This window comes from Oppia nitens, unplaced genomic scaffold (genome assembly GCF_028296485.1).
Source record: "Oppia nitens isolate AA-2021 unplaced genomic scaffold, nextdenovo-longstitch-racon4-pilon3 scaffold14_pilon_pilon_pilon, whole genome shotgun sequence".
Lineage (NCBI taxonomy): Eukaryota > Metazoa > Arthropoda > Arachnida > Sarcoptiformes > Oppiidae > Oppia > Oppia nitens.
Genome location: NW_026533193.1, coordinates 495001 through 510000, shown reverse-complemented (window position 1 = coordinate 510000; position 15000 = coordinate 495001). Strand labels below are relative to the sequence as shown.

The 15000-nt window shown below is 15.9% G+C and overlaps 1 protein-coding gene across 4 annotated transcripts in view; it reads left to right on the top strand.

The window, feature by feature from the left end:
* LOC128961556 (5'-AMP-activated protein kinase subunit gamma-2-like) overlaps positions 1-15000 on the top strand; it is a 62104-nt gene that overhangs the window by 13443 nt on the left and 33661 nt on the right. The window contains exon 1 of one of the 4 annotated variants that reach the window (XM_054307840.1): positions 1118-1163. The exons of 2 other annotated variants lie outside the window; for them this stretch is intronic. The gene's annotated coding sequence lies outside the window, so the exon portion shown is untranslated. Of the gene's footprint in view, positions 1-1117; positions 1164-11876; positions 11917-15000 lie in introns of those variants that run through there. One more of the 4 variants, XM_054307832.1, reaches the window with a different exon arrangement.

Sequence of the window (15000 nt, the reverse complement as noted above, 5' to 3'; positions counted from 1 at the left end):
TTTATATTATAATACTTATTTGAATATTGAATTTAATAATAATTGAGAAAAAATCAAATAAATTTGAATTTAATAACAATATTTTTTTAAATCAAATATAATACTTATTTGAAAATATTTATAGAAAAAAATATTAAAACTTATGTTTTTTTAATATAAAAACATGTTATTACAAATATTTTAATCAAGGTTATATTGTTTATTAGGATAATAATAATAATAGTTATAAAATGTATAAACATTTTACAAAGTTTTAGTTTTTTATCAAATAACAATATAATGAAAAATATATATTATTTATAATAATAATTGTTGTTTATTGTTATCATTGAATGTAAAAATTGTATTTTTTTTATAAATTTTAGTATTAATTTTTATAATCAAATTCAAGCAAATTGTTATTAATTTTTTTATAAAGTTAAAATATACTAAAATAGAAATTGTACATGTTTAATATTTTATTTTTTTTGCTATTTATAATTATATATATATATATTAAAAACTTATTAATAATTATTATTAAAAAATAATTGAACATCACATCTATAATATTTTTTAGTATTTTTTATGCAAACAATATACCAATATTTTATTGTCTAAATAATAATAATAATTTTGAATATAATGTGTGATAATATTTATTTGAAGACAAAAAACAAATTGTTATCAAAATTTGTTTAGTATTTTTGTTGTTGTTGTTGTTGTTATACATCAATATTGATTTTTTCGTCAATATATTGATGGCATCAAAATATATTATATTTACATATAATACTACATGTATTTATTTAACACTATATTATTTTACATTTTAAGTTTAGGGGCACTATTTATAGCCCAAAAATAAATTTTTATATATTTTTTTAGTCAATAATATTGGATGTCTGTGTGTGTTTAGGTGGTGTAAAATCAAACATACATTTTATTATATATTATTACCTACCGGTGCTAATATCTATCTATCATATAATAGATGCTATACTATTGTAGTAGATATTTCACACATATATAATAATAATAATTAAAATAAATAAATTATACTAAAACTTCTAATTATTAGTTATCATATTATGTGTTATCTATACATATGTTAGACAATCCTATTTTTCTACAATTAAAATACCAGTGCTCTCAACAACAACAACAACTACTTCAACAACAAAGTAATGTATTATTGTTTATATTATATATATATATATCTCTCTCTCTTTGAATAACATTTATACTGTAAATAATTGTTCATTCAATAGCAATTCAGTCCCTGATTTTTATATCGATTTTTTACTCTAGAAATTGAAATATTTATAAATAGATTTATAGTGAGTGAGTGAGTGAGTGATGAAAGAGAAAAAGAGAGAGAGAGAGAGAGAGAGAGAGAGATAAGGATATATATAATACATAGGAAATAGCAAATAATTGTTTTTATAAAATAACAAAAAAAATTTAAGATTTTAATATATATGTTATTAAAAATTTATTATTTAATATAATAGTTGTTGTGTTAAAAAGCAATTTTTAATATTCAATAGTATTTTTGTTTTGTTTTGCTTTTTTGTGTAATCTTATTATATATATATATATATATATATATATATATATTCCTAATATTTTTAACCTTTAATTTTATACTATAGTTAGTTATACTATATATTATATAAATAAATAATGTATATTATTATTATTTATATATAACTTTGTTATGATTTTATACAGTATTATAATATATATATATATATATGATATCTACTAAATATTTAATTTAAGAATATTCAGTATATATACTGTATATATATATATATATTTTTGTTAGTTTTTATATTTCCTAATATATATAAAAATAATTTCATAATATTTTTATTAATAGATATTTATTTTTTAAATAATTGATATCAATTTTTTAAAAAAAGTAATTAATACTAAAGTAATGTTAATAAAAATAACATTAGTTTTTCTGGTATAGTAGTTGTCAATCGCATTTGTAGTCTGTTTTTAGTTGAAATCCATATAAAATACATTCAAATTCAAGGTTTTGTTTACGATTTTTCCTGAAACCCGGGAGAGTGTGGGTGTAGTTTGATATCTATCATACGGAGGGAAAGGGATGCCCAATAAGCGCATGCCTTAATCAGCCATTGCCTGGCCTGGTATGTGTATGTGTATGTGTATGTGTATGTGTATGTGTATGTGTATGTGTATGTGTATGTGTATGTGTATGTGTATGTGTATGTGTATGTGTATGTGTATGTGTATGTGTATGTGTATGTGTATGTGTATGTGTATGTGTATGTGTATGTGTATGTGTATGTGTATGTGTATGTGTATGTGTATGTGTATGTGTATGTGTATGTGTGTGTGTGTGTGTATGTGTATGTGTATGTGTATGTGTATGTGTATGTGTATGTGTATGTGTATGTGTATGTGTATGTGTATGTGTATGTGTATGTGTATGTGTATGTGTATGTGTATGTGTATGTGTGTGTGTGTGTATGTGTGTGTGTATGTGTGTGTWTGTGTGTGTATGTGTGTGTATGTGTGTGTATGTGTGTGTGTGTGTGTGTGTGTATGTGTGTGTGTTTGACTTGTTTACTGGTTATATTATGTTTTATTTTTAATAATTATAACTACTTATATTTATTCAAAAATATATATTTTCTGGTATATTAAATATTAATATTATATATTAGATATAATGTAATTTATTATATACTGTATATATATAATACTTTTTTAATAATGCAAATAAGTTTTTTTGTCTACATTTTTATGTTAACTTTTTTGTCAGATAATTGACAATATCATTATAAATATGATATTATTATTATTATTATTATTATGTTATTAATTCAATATAATTTTGTTTATATATTTATATATACAATATATATATATAATGATATAAATATTTTTTATTATAATAAACTTTATTTAAAAAAAAAATAATAACCCATAATATTATTTTACATATTATTTTTACACAAATTTTATTTTTATAGCTTGTTTTGTTTTGTATTATATATATATATTAATATTAAAATTTTATCATTTAATTAATTACTTTAAATTATTATAATTAGTAGTATTAGTAAATATGCAGATAATTTGTAGCTAAATTGATAATAATAATAATATTAATTTTATTATACCAATTAATTTGTTATATAATTTAACTTAATTTTAAAAATTTGTTTGAATTGCAAATAATTTTTGTTGTTGTTGTTATTTAAACATACAATTAGTTAATTAGTTTGCGATAAATTTTCTCTGGAAATTTACAGTAAACTTTTTTGTTGTTGCTTAATGTTGTTTTATATATATATATATATATATATTTAATTTATTATTTACTAGATTAATAGATAGTCTAGAAAATAATTAATTATTTAATTTTGTTTATTTTTTATTAGGAAAATAGTATAATATATATAAATATATGTATATATAGTATAAAATGTATATATAGACTGTATATATATATATATATATATATATATTGACATAGATTTAATTAACTTGTTTACAGTTAAATAAAATGAAAGTTATATATATATATATATATATATATAGTCAATAAAATTGTTTTATTTATTTTATTTTTATTTATTTTTATATTAAATAGTTATATTAAAAATAAATAAATAAATAACTATACGTTTTAGTGGACAGCAAATAAAACTAACAATTTTTTTGTTAATAACGATAATATTTGGTAAAAGTTTTTTTTTTGATGTTTGTTTGTTAGTTATATTTTGAAAATTTTATTTATATTATTAATAAAAAAAATAATAATAAAATAAATAACTAAAAGTCTCAATAACTACAAAATGCAAACAATTTTTTTTTGTAAACTATTTGATAATTTATATAAAAAACTTTTTTATAAATGTAATGACATCTGAAGTTTAATAATTTTAATATTTATTTATTTTATTTTGTGTTTTTTTAAAAATTGTATTTTTATTACAATATTTGTAGACATTTAAAAAAAATTAATTTAAATACATTTTTAAAGATATTTATTGAATAATTTTATTAATTAATTTTTAAATTTTTTTTTTTGAAAAATAAATAATTATTTTTCGTTTATATTGTTGACATCAGATGTCACACATCATTGAATTTTTACAAACAAAACAAAAAATATATGATATTATAGTTGAAAATAATTTATAGAATATATTCTGTTTAATATATTATTGAAGTTTTATATACACTATATATATATATATATATATTTAGTTTTTTATATTATAATAAAAAATAAATTTCTACAAAAAATAATTTGCATTTTAATACATTGTCTTTAATTTACAATTATTTACATTTTAATATAAAATTTAAATAAGTTGTAATATTATATATATATATACAGATTTTACAGTTTTATTTACATTAATTTTTTTGTGTTATACATGAAAACATTTTTAAAAAAATTTTATGAATTGTAATTTATTTATTTTATTTAAAAAAAAAAAAATTAACTAATTATTTTTAATTATGTTTGTAAATAATATAATTTTTTGAAATAATTTATAACATATTTTGTTTAATTTAGATTAATTATATTACTACTCATATATATATATATATGTATTAAATAATTATATTTATATATATTATAGTAATAATTTTTGTATTTTTTTTTTGAAATAAAAGTTTAATTATTTAATTATATAATATATATATATATATATTGTTTATTTTCCCTGAAAATTTTGTGCTCTCTCTCTCTCTCTCTCTCTCTAATTATATATATATATATATATAAATAAAAATAACAATAAAAATACAAATTATGTGATGTCATTGATGAAATTAATTTCAAAATAACAACAACATTTATACATATATTTTTTAAAAATAAAAAATTATGGGTAAACTTCCTCAAAAAAAATTACATTACATTTTATTTATGCGACAAATATTTCATATGATTTATACGTACTTTAATAATAAAAATATTATTATTATTATAATTTTTTAAAAAAATATGGATATAATTTCATTTATTAGAAAATAAAATCTAATATTTTTTAACAAAATTAAAATTTATAAAAAAAATTTACATAAAATATATATAAATAAATTATTAATAGTTATTTTTTGTGTAAATTTTGTGTATAAATAATATTTATTTTGATAGGTATGTAAATATAATAATATTATTTATTTTTATTGATTGTATTATAAATCTAAAAAATATTTAAATAAGTAATTAATTATATCAAATTATTTTATTTTAATTAATCAAATTATTTAAAATGTTTAAAACTATTGTATAATATATTCATTTTATTCAATATTATAACAATTTTTTTTATCAAATTTTGTTTTGTTTTTTAATTTTTGATAAAATATTGTACTTTTTTTATAACAAAAAAAATGTTTTCCAATAACTATTGATTAACTGATAAATTATGATATTATTGATTATTATTATTACTGTCATTATTATGATATTTTTTTATGGGTATTAGTTTTGACATTAATTTTACTTATATATACATATTTTTTTGGGTAAAATATTATTATTTTTTCATAAATATTTGATGATATATTATTATGTTTTGAAAATGTGATTAATTATATGCATTAAAAATATACAGTATATATATATATATATATTATTTTTTTTTTAAAATGTTATAAATTTTTTTAGTGAATTATTGCATAATTTTTTTTATGAGTTTAAATTGTTTTATCATAAAATGATAAAAACTTATTTTTGTTTTATTTTTTTAGACATATTATTATTATTATTATTATTATATGATATCAGACTATTTATGCGATTATTATTATAATAATAATATTATATATATAAATAGTATTTTATTTTTTTTAGTAAATATAATATAAGTAATATTGATATCCATTAATAAAATTTTTTATACATTTTTGTATAGTTATATATCGTATAATTTGTTACAAATATCATATATTAATAGTTGATAACAAAGTTATATATTATAAGGATTAGTAGTTTTTATACTTAATTTTTTTGCTATAATGATATTTAATATCTTATTTGTCTAAATATTTTTATAAAAATAAATATTATATATACAATATATATATTAATTACTATTATATTAAATACTATGTCTATTATAAACATAATTAGTTAGTTATTATTTTACAATAACAATAAATTTAATCTTATTTTCAACTAAAATATAAAAAAAATTACTATTAAATTAATGATTAGATGATTAGCACCTGTATTGTTGTTCAAACAATAACAATAGACTTATTTGTTTTTTTTAATTAATAATATTGTGATTAATATACTGTATATTTTATATAATATATAATATTATTATTATATATATACCGTTTATAGAGAACCATTAGTTTATTTTTGTAAAAAATAATAAATAAAAAAAAATGATTTGATAACATATATTAAATTATTATTATTATAATTTTTAGCTAACTAAGCGATAATGATATAAATATGATTTATGAATAAACTATGGTTTAATGATTTTTGTTAAAAACTATTTTGTTTTTTTTTGATAATTAATTATATGAAAAAAATATTTAATAATATTTTTTGTGCAAATTATTAATTTTATATAATATATAATTTTTTAAAAATATATACAATTATATTGTATGTATGAAAAGTTAATTATATGTATGAATTTAATTAAAAATTTTGTTGTTGTTGTTGTTATATGTTTGCTAAATGTTTTTTAGATTTAAAAAAAATTATTATTATTATTATTATTAATTATTTTTTTTATTGTAATTAATAATTCAAACTAAATTCAATTATTAATTAATAGCAACATAAACAAAAAAATAGTTTTATTTACTGATAAAATCGATAAAACATTTCTATTATTATTATTATTTTAGTTTAGTTTATCATTATATAGATTACTATTTTTTTATCAAATATTTGTATTGAATATATATATATATATATATATATATATATATATATATATCAAAATATAGTATACAATTGATTTTACAATTATATTTATAATATTTATAAATAATTTATGTTTTTATTATATTATATTTTGTAATATTTAAAAAATAAATAAATATTTATTTAGAAATTTAGCTAGATAATTCTATCGAAATAATTTTATGTTATTTTTTATTAGACATAGTTTAGTTGATAATAAATAATTGATTTATCAATATAAATGTTGAAAATATTATTATTATTATTATTTTAATAAATAACAATTTAATCTTTTATAATAATAATACAGTAATAATAATAATAATAAAGTTTAATAACTAATTATTTTTATATATTTTATTTTTTTCAACTTTCCATTATATTTCATAGATTTAGATTATTATTAAATGTTTTGTATTTAATTTTTTTTAGTTAATTATTTTTATTTCATAATAAATATGTCATTATTTTTTTTGATGATAATTTTGTTTTCAATATATTGTTGATGATTACCTAAAATATATATATATTATATTTATTAAATATATGATAGTTTTAATGGTTAGCTAAGCGGATGTTCACACAAATCATATATTGATATCTATTCAACCAAACAATAATAAGATAGACTATCATTAATCTAAAATATTATATATATATATATATATATATATTATATACGATTTATTTAGTTATTTTTTTTATGTGGATACTTATTATCTCTTTTACTGACAATGATATCCTAGTAAATCTCACTTTCATCAAAAATAAAATCAATTAAATACATACACATACACATACACATACACATACACATACACATACACATACACATACACATACACATACACATACACATACACATACACATACACATACACATACACATACACATACACATACACATACACATATACATACACATACACATACACATACACATACACATACACATACACATACACATACATACATACACGTTATATCTATTAAACATATGTAAATACATTGTATCAATTGATTTTTTATATGTTAAATATATGTGACACTAAATTTAGATACTCATAAACATTATAGCATTTATAAAACAACATTATATGACAGATAATTAGATAACTTTAATATACAATATTATATTACCTAAAAATATGTGTATCTTTATTATTATTATTAAATTTTTTTATTGTTATCAATAAAAAAATAAATAAATACCAATTCCTTTATAACTTTTATATTATTTATTATTTAATTAATTATTAATTTTGTTTTTGTTGTTTGCTATTTGTGTTAGTGATTGTGTATTATTACTATTACTATTGTTTTTATTAGTTATTTACAAATACCACTAACATATTGTTTAATCAATTTGTTTATTATTATTATTATTATTATCTTATTTTTTTGTTTGTTATTTGTTTTTGTAGTTTTATTTATATATTTCAATCAATAGTTTAGGTAATATTATACTAAAAATAAATAATAGTTTCTATTATTATTATAATAATACTGTAATTACAATATATTAAGTGTTTTTTTTTATAAATAAATATATATATATATATATTAATATATAATTTTTATTTATATGTATTTTAATAATATAGATATTTTAATGTTTATTATACAGTACTTTATTAATGGAAATATTTATTTTAAAATTTATTTTCTGAAAATTAAATTACAGAATATTTTTTAATAAAATTATTTTAATGTTTTTTTTAGGAATTAATATTTTAGTTGAATATATAAATATATATTTTTATTTTTTGCATTTTAAGTATAATTTTTTATATATTTTGGTAGACATTTATAATTTAATAAAAAATTAATGATTAAAAATTGTTTAGTGTTTTATAGTTATATATAAATTTATATATTATATATATATATATATATATATATATATATATAAATTATTGTTGAACTTTACAATATTTACATAAAAATAAATTATAATTTAATTCAATTTTTTTATTAATATATTTTATTTTAGCATTTTTTCAAATGAAATATTTTCTTATATATATATTAATAATTCATATTTAGATTTTATACATAATTTTCAACTGGAAATTAATTTATAGAAAATGTTTTTATTATATATATATATAAATATATAAACATAAAGAAAATTGTTATATATTTTTTTATTATTATAGAAATAAGAAAAAATTATTAGTAATTTGATTAACATTTCTATTATTATTATTATTAGTTACACATATTATTAAATATTGTATACAATATTGTTGTCAAAAAAAATAACATATATTTTTAATATATTTCTATGTCGTGTCATATGTTAATAATATATATATTGTATAAAACATATATTAATTTTTATGTTTAAATATTTAATATACTGTATAAATATATATATATATATTTAGCATTTAAATGTCATCTCATAATATCTATAGTTAAAACATGTTTCATAATAATAATAATAATAATGAAGTCATACGTGTCTAATATATTGTTAAATAGCGAAAAAATATTATTTTTTTTTAATTATTTAACATTATATATATTTTATTAAATAACTTATGATAGTTTTTTTTATATAGCATTTAATATCTAAATAATTATTATTTTTTTAAAAACATATATTTAATCAATTTATTTTTTAGTTGTTAATCAATATATTGTTCAATAGTAATATACAATATATATATATATATATATGAAAATATTTTTTGATGCTATATATGTATTGTTAATGCAATTTATAGTAAGCTATTATTTTAAGATAAATAATTGAATTTTTTATATATATATAAATATTTGATAACTAAATCTCTAATTTTTCTAATTATTATTATTGCAATTAAATATTTTTATCATTTTTATGTCTATTATCTATTAGTTGATAATAATAGTATTACTTTGTATTATTAAACGTTGTTTTTATAGTACTATATATATTAAGCAAAAGTTTTTTTTATTATTATTATTGAAAACAATTATTTTCTTGTTATATTAGTTTTAGTACTCAATTCATACAATAATGACAATAATTGTATCGATATCTTAAGGGACAGTATGTTATATATATATATATATATACATTACTGTATATAACTACAGTATATGTCTCACTTGGACACAATGTCCAGTATTTAGGACACACACATAAACACATACACATAAACACATACACATACACATACACATACACATACACATACACATACACATACACATACACATACACATACACATACACATACACATACACATACACATACACATACACATACACATACACATACACATACACATACACATACACATACACATACACATACACATACACATACACATACACATACACATACACATACACATACACATACACATACACATACACATACACATACACATACACATACACATACACATACACATACACATACACATACACATACACATACACATACACATACACATACACATACACACAATGTATAGCCTACTAAAAGCGCATGTATTAGTAATTTGTATAATACTGTATGTAATAAAAAAATTGTGTTGTAGATACAGTCAAGACTATTTATAAATTACATTTTTATTAAAAATTTAAACCAGTTTTTTTGCAATTTAATTAAAAATTAGTAATAATTGGTTATTAAATTTTTAAAGCAATAATATTGATATTATATATATATAATAATGTTATTAGGTATTAGCTAATTGTATTTATGTATGTGTGTGTGTGTGTGTATGTATGTGTGTGTGTATGTATACCCAGTTATATGAACTCCCTGTGCTCTAATAGCTAGCAATTCATACATACATACATACATACCATACCATACCATACCATACACTAGTCATTATATGCACACACTATTACATAACATTGTTAGCACACATATAAACACCAAAACATTTTATCTAATCATTAGACTTATAATAATTGTGATTCACTACTAAAACGCACAGTTTGTTGAAAAAAAAAATTATTTTATTTGTTTGAATAATAATAATAATTTTTATATAATTTGTTTGTCTATATATTTATAAATATACTGTATATATATATATATATAATTTTTTGTGTGTGTGTGTTTGTAAATATATACTTTATTATAAAAAGTTTAATAATTTTTAAGTTAAAATCAATGTATAAATGTTTTTTGGGGATATAATTGTGCCAGATAATTTTTTAAATAATAGTGCTCAAATAATTGTTTTAGTTTATTATAATGTATATATATTTAACAAAATTTGTTTTATTTTTTAGTTTTTTTTTTAATTAAAACAAATTTATACATGGGTGAAATTTTAATAACCAAAATTTGATGATTAAACAAAAAATATATATATACTGTTTATAAACTATTAAGTATATATATATATATATATCAAAATGTCTATTACGTGATGTTTATTATTATTATTATTATGAAGTTTTATTAAATGTTATACTTAATGGGAAATTTGTAAATATTTTTTTTATATATATATAAATAGTAATAACAATTATAATAATGTTTATAAAGTATTTATATATATATATATATATAGTTTAAAACAACTTTTTAAAATAGCAATGTTGTGAACATTATATATATATATGTATGTGTTGTTTGCATATTATTTATTATTTAAAAACATAATAATAATAATTATAATAATGACATAAACATAAAATGTTTTATTTATGTATTTATTTATGTATTCAAAGTAAACTAACAATTAAATAACAACAATAAAAATTTGTAATATAATGTATATCAAAAAATAATTATACATTTAATTATTTATTTATATAATGTGTATTGTGTTTGTGTTTATTAAAAAAAAAATTACGATTCAATGAGTTAATTATAAAATTATCTCATAAAATGATAAAATTAAAATAATTTTGACAATTAATAATATTTTTTTTTAAATAAAAATATTATTATTAATTTATTTGATAAATGATGTCAAATCTATGTAAACTATTGACCGCTGAAAGGGATAGTAGGCTATCAGTGCCCAAAATTAAGGTATTATTTATTTATTTAATTAGTTTAATTGTTTTATGTAAAAAATAAGCTAGTTAATTTTTAGTTTTTTTAAAAAAAAATTAATAAATTACTATTGCAATTGTAATAACTTGTAAACTATAAATTTGATAATATTTATTTTTTGTTTATTATTGTTTTAGCTAAAAATTCAATAATAATAATAATTTTATCAATGATAAATGATTGTACAGTATTTAATAATGTATTTTTATTATTAATATTTTATTGTTAAAAAAAAAATTACAATTAATTTTCTTTTGAATAATTTATATATATATATATATAAATTTGTTATTATTATATCAATAGTTATTATTGAGATATTCATAATATATTTTAACAATAGTAAGATAAACTAGAAAATCAAATTAGATTTTTTTTAGTATTATAATTATTGTTGATATACTGTATATACATATATAGTTTTTAAACATAATATTTTATATATAGTTTTTTAAACATAATATTTTATATTATATTATTATTATAATAAATATATTTTTTTATATACAATATTATACATTATATTTAAGTATACATAGAGAATATTCAATGCTTTTTATTTTATATGGATTTATATTTTGTTTGTTGTGTGAATATAATGACACAATTTATACACAATTTTGAAATCCCATCCAAAAAAAAACTTCAAAACTAAATATAAAACCATAAATTGATTTTTATTTTATTTTTTGTTTTGTTTGTATGATTTCAGTTAAATAATGTTATATAAAATACAGAATATTCTGTAATATTTTCGCACAAATTTTTTAAAAAAAGTTATTTTAAGTGTTTTTGTTGATGTTTTTGTAGTAATTTTTTTAAGTATAATGTTAAATGTTATGTAATTTTTTTTAATATATATAAAACATTTTTTATGATTTACTTTTATAATTATGATTAATATATAAAACATTTTTTATATCAAAGAAAATAATATTTGAAAAAAAACTTAAATTAAATATTTAAGTAGTTTTTTGTTGTTTTATTGTTAGTATAGTTTTTATTTTTTAAATTTATTAGTTAATATAAGTATATATATATATAATACAGTACTTGTTATTTAATTATATATATATTATAGATTTAGTTTACATAAAATTTTTTTTGAATACTTATTCAAAATAAAAAAAATATATATATATATAAAATAAAATTTTATATATATTTATGAAATATTTGAATTTAAACTGAAATCTGAAAATATATTTTCCAATAAAATCGTTTGAGAGAAAAACAAAACAAAAATAATAGTTTTGAAACATAAAATTCATTTATTATTATTATATAAATATTATATTTTAATATTATTATTATTATTATAACATATTAAACTAAAAATATTTTTGAGTTAATTTAAATTAATTTATTTTTTTAAAAATATTATATATTTAACAACTATTTAAAACTTAATTTACAATTTAATTATTGCAATTAATATTATTTTTTGTTTATTAAATAGTATATCAATTATAACGGATATATAAAAATAAAATTATATACAATATATATATATTGTATATAATATATATATATATATATATATAAAGTGATGTATTCAGCAAAATAATTAATGAAATATTTGTATTAATAAATAAATAATAATTATATATATAATGGTTTCATAAATCAGTCAACAAATCTAGTGTTTGACTATTAAAACGGATGTTTAAAAAAATATATATATATTTAGTTATACTAGTAAGTTAAACAAATTTATTTTTTTTACTACAAATAATTGTTTGTCAAAAAAATGTCTTATATATATATATATATTTTGCGTGAAAATGTTCAAACATTATAGAATATTATTATTACTTTATATACTGTAATAATAATAATAATATAAAATGATGTGTTGGCATTTTAGAAAAATAAAATAATTTAATAGTATATTTGTGTGTATGTATGTGTATGTGTGTGTATGTGTATGTGTWTGTGTRTGTGTATGTGTATGTGTGTATGTGTGTATGTGTGTATGTGTATGTGTGTATGTGTTTGTGTATGTGTATGTGTGTGTGTATGTGTGTGTATGTGTGTGTATGTGTGTATGTGTGTGTGTGTGTGTATGTGTATATGTGTATGTGTGTATGTGTGTATGTGTGTATGTGTGTATGTGTGTGTGTGTGTGTGTGTGTATGTGTATGTGTATGTGTATGTGTATGTGTGTATGTGTGTATGTGTGTATGTGTGTATGTGTGTATGTGTATGTGTGTGTATGTGTATGTGTGTATGTGTATGTGTATGTGTGTATGTGTGTATGTGTGTATGTGTGTATGTGTGTATGTGTATGTGTATATGTGTGTATGTGTRTRTGTGTGTATGTGTATGTGTATGTGTATGTGTATGTGTATTGAAATTGTGTAAAATTATATTATATGTATAAACACTATTTATATATACTGTATATTGTATATACTTAAAAAATTTAATATATTATTACTACTAGAAAACTTATTTAATTTTTTTTTTATTTATTTTGATTTTGTTTGTTTTTAATTTCTATGAAACATTTTCTTAACATTTGACATTATATTTATTTATTTTTTTTTCTTTACTATATTAACTATGATTAATGATTTTTTTTGTATATATATATATATTTATAATTTAAATTTTTAAATATATAACAAAAATCGCTTTTGATATCATATGATATAATAAAAATTTTTTAAAATAAACAAAATTTGATTATCACTATCAAATACAATAGCAAATATGTTAGTAATAATGTTAATACTGTAATATTAAAACAAGATTTCAATTGTTTTTTTTATAAAATTATCTACAAATATATTATCTAAAAAAATAAACTTATTATCTATTTTTTTTATATAAATAGTTTTAATATAATATTTAGTATTATTATTATTGAAACAACAATATAATCCTATCAAATGAAATGTATGTTTTATGTTAAAACATTTCATAGGATATAGGATTGAATTTTTTTAGTTAAGTTATGTTTAGTGTTTAGTATTAAATATATATATTTTTTTATGAAATTAGCTCTAAAACACATAGACATACACATACACATACACATACACATACACATACACA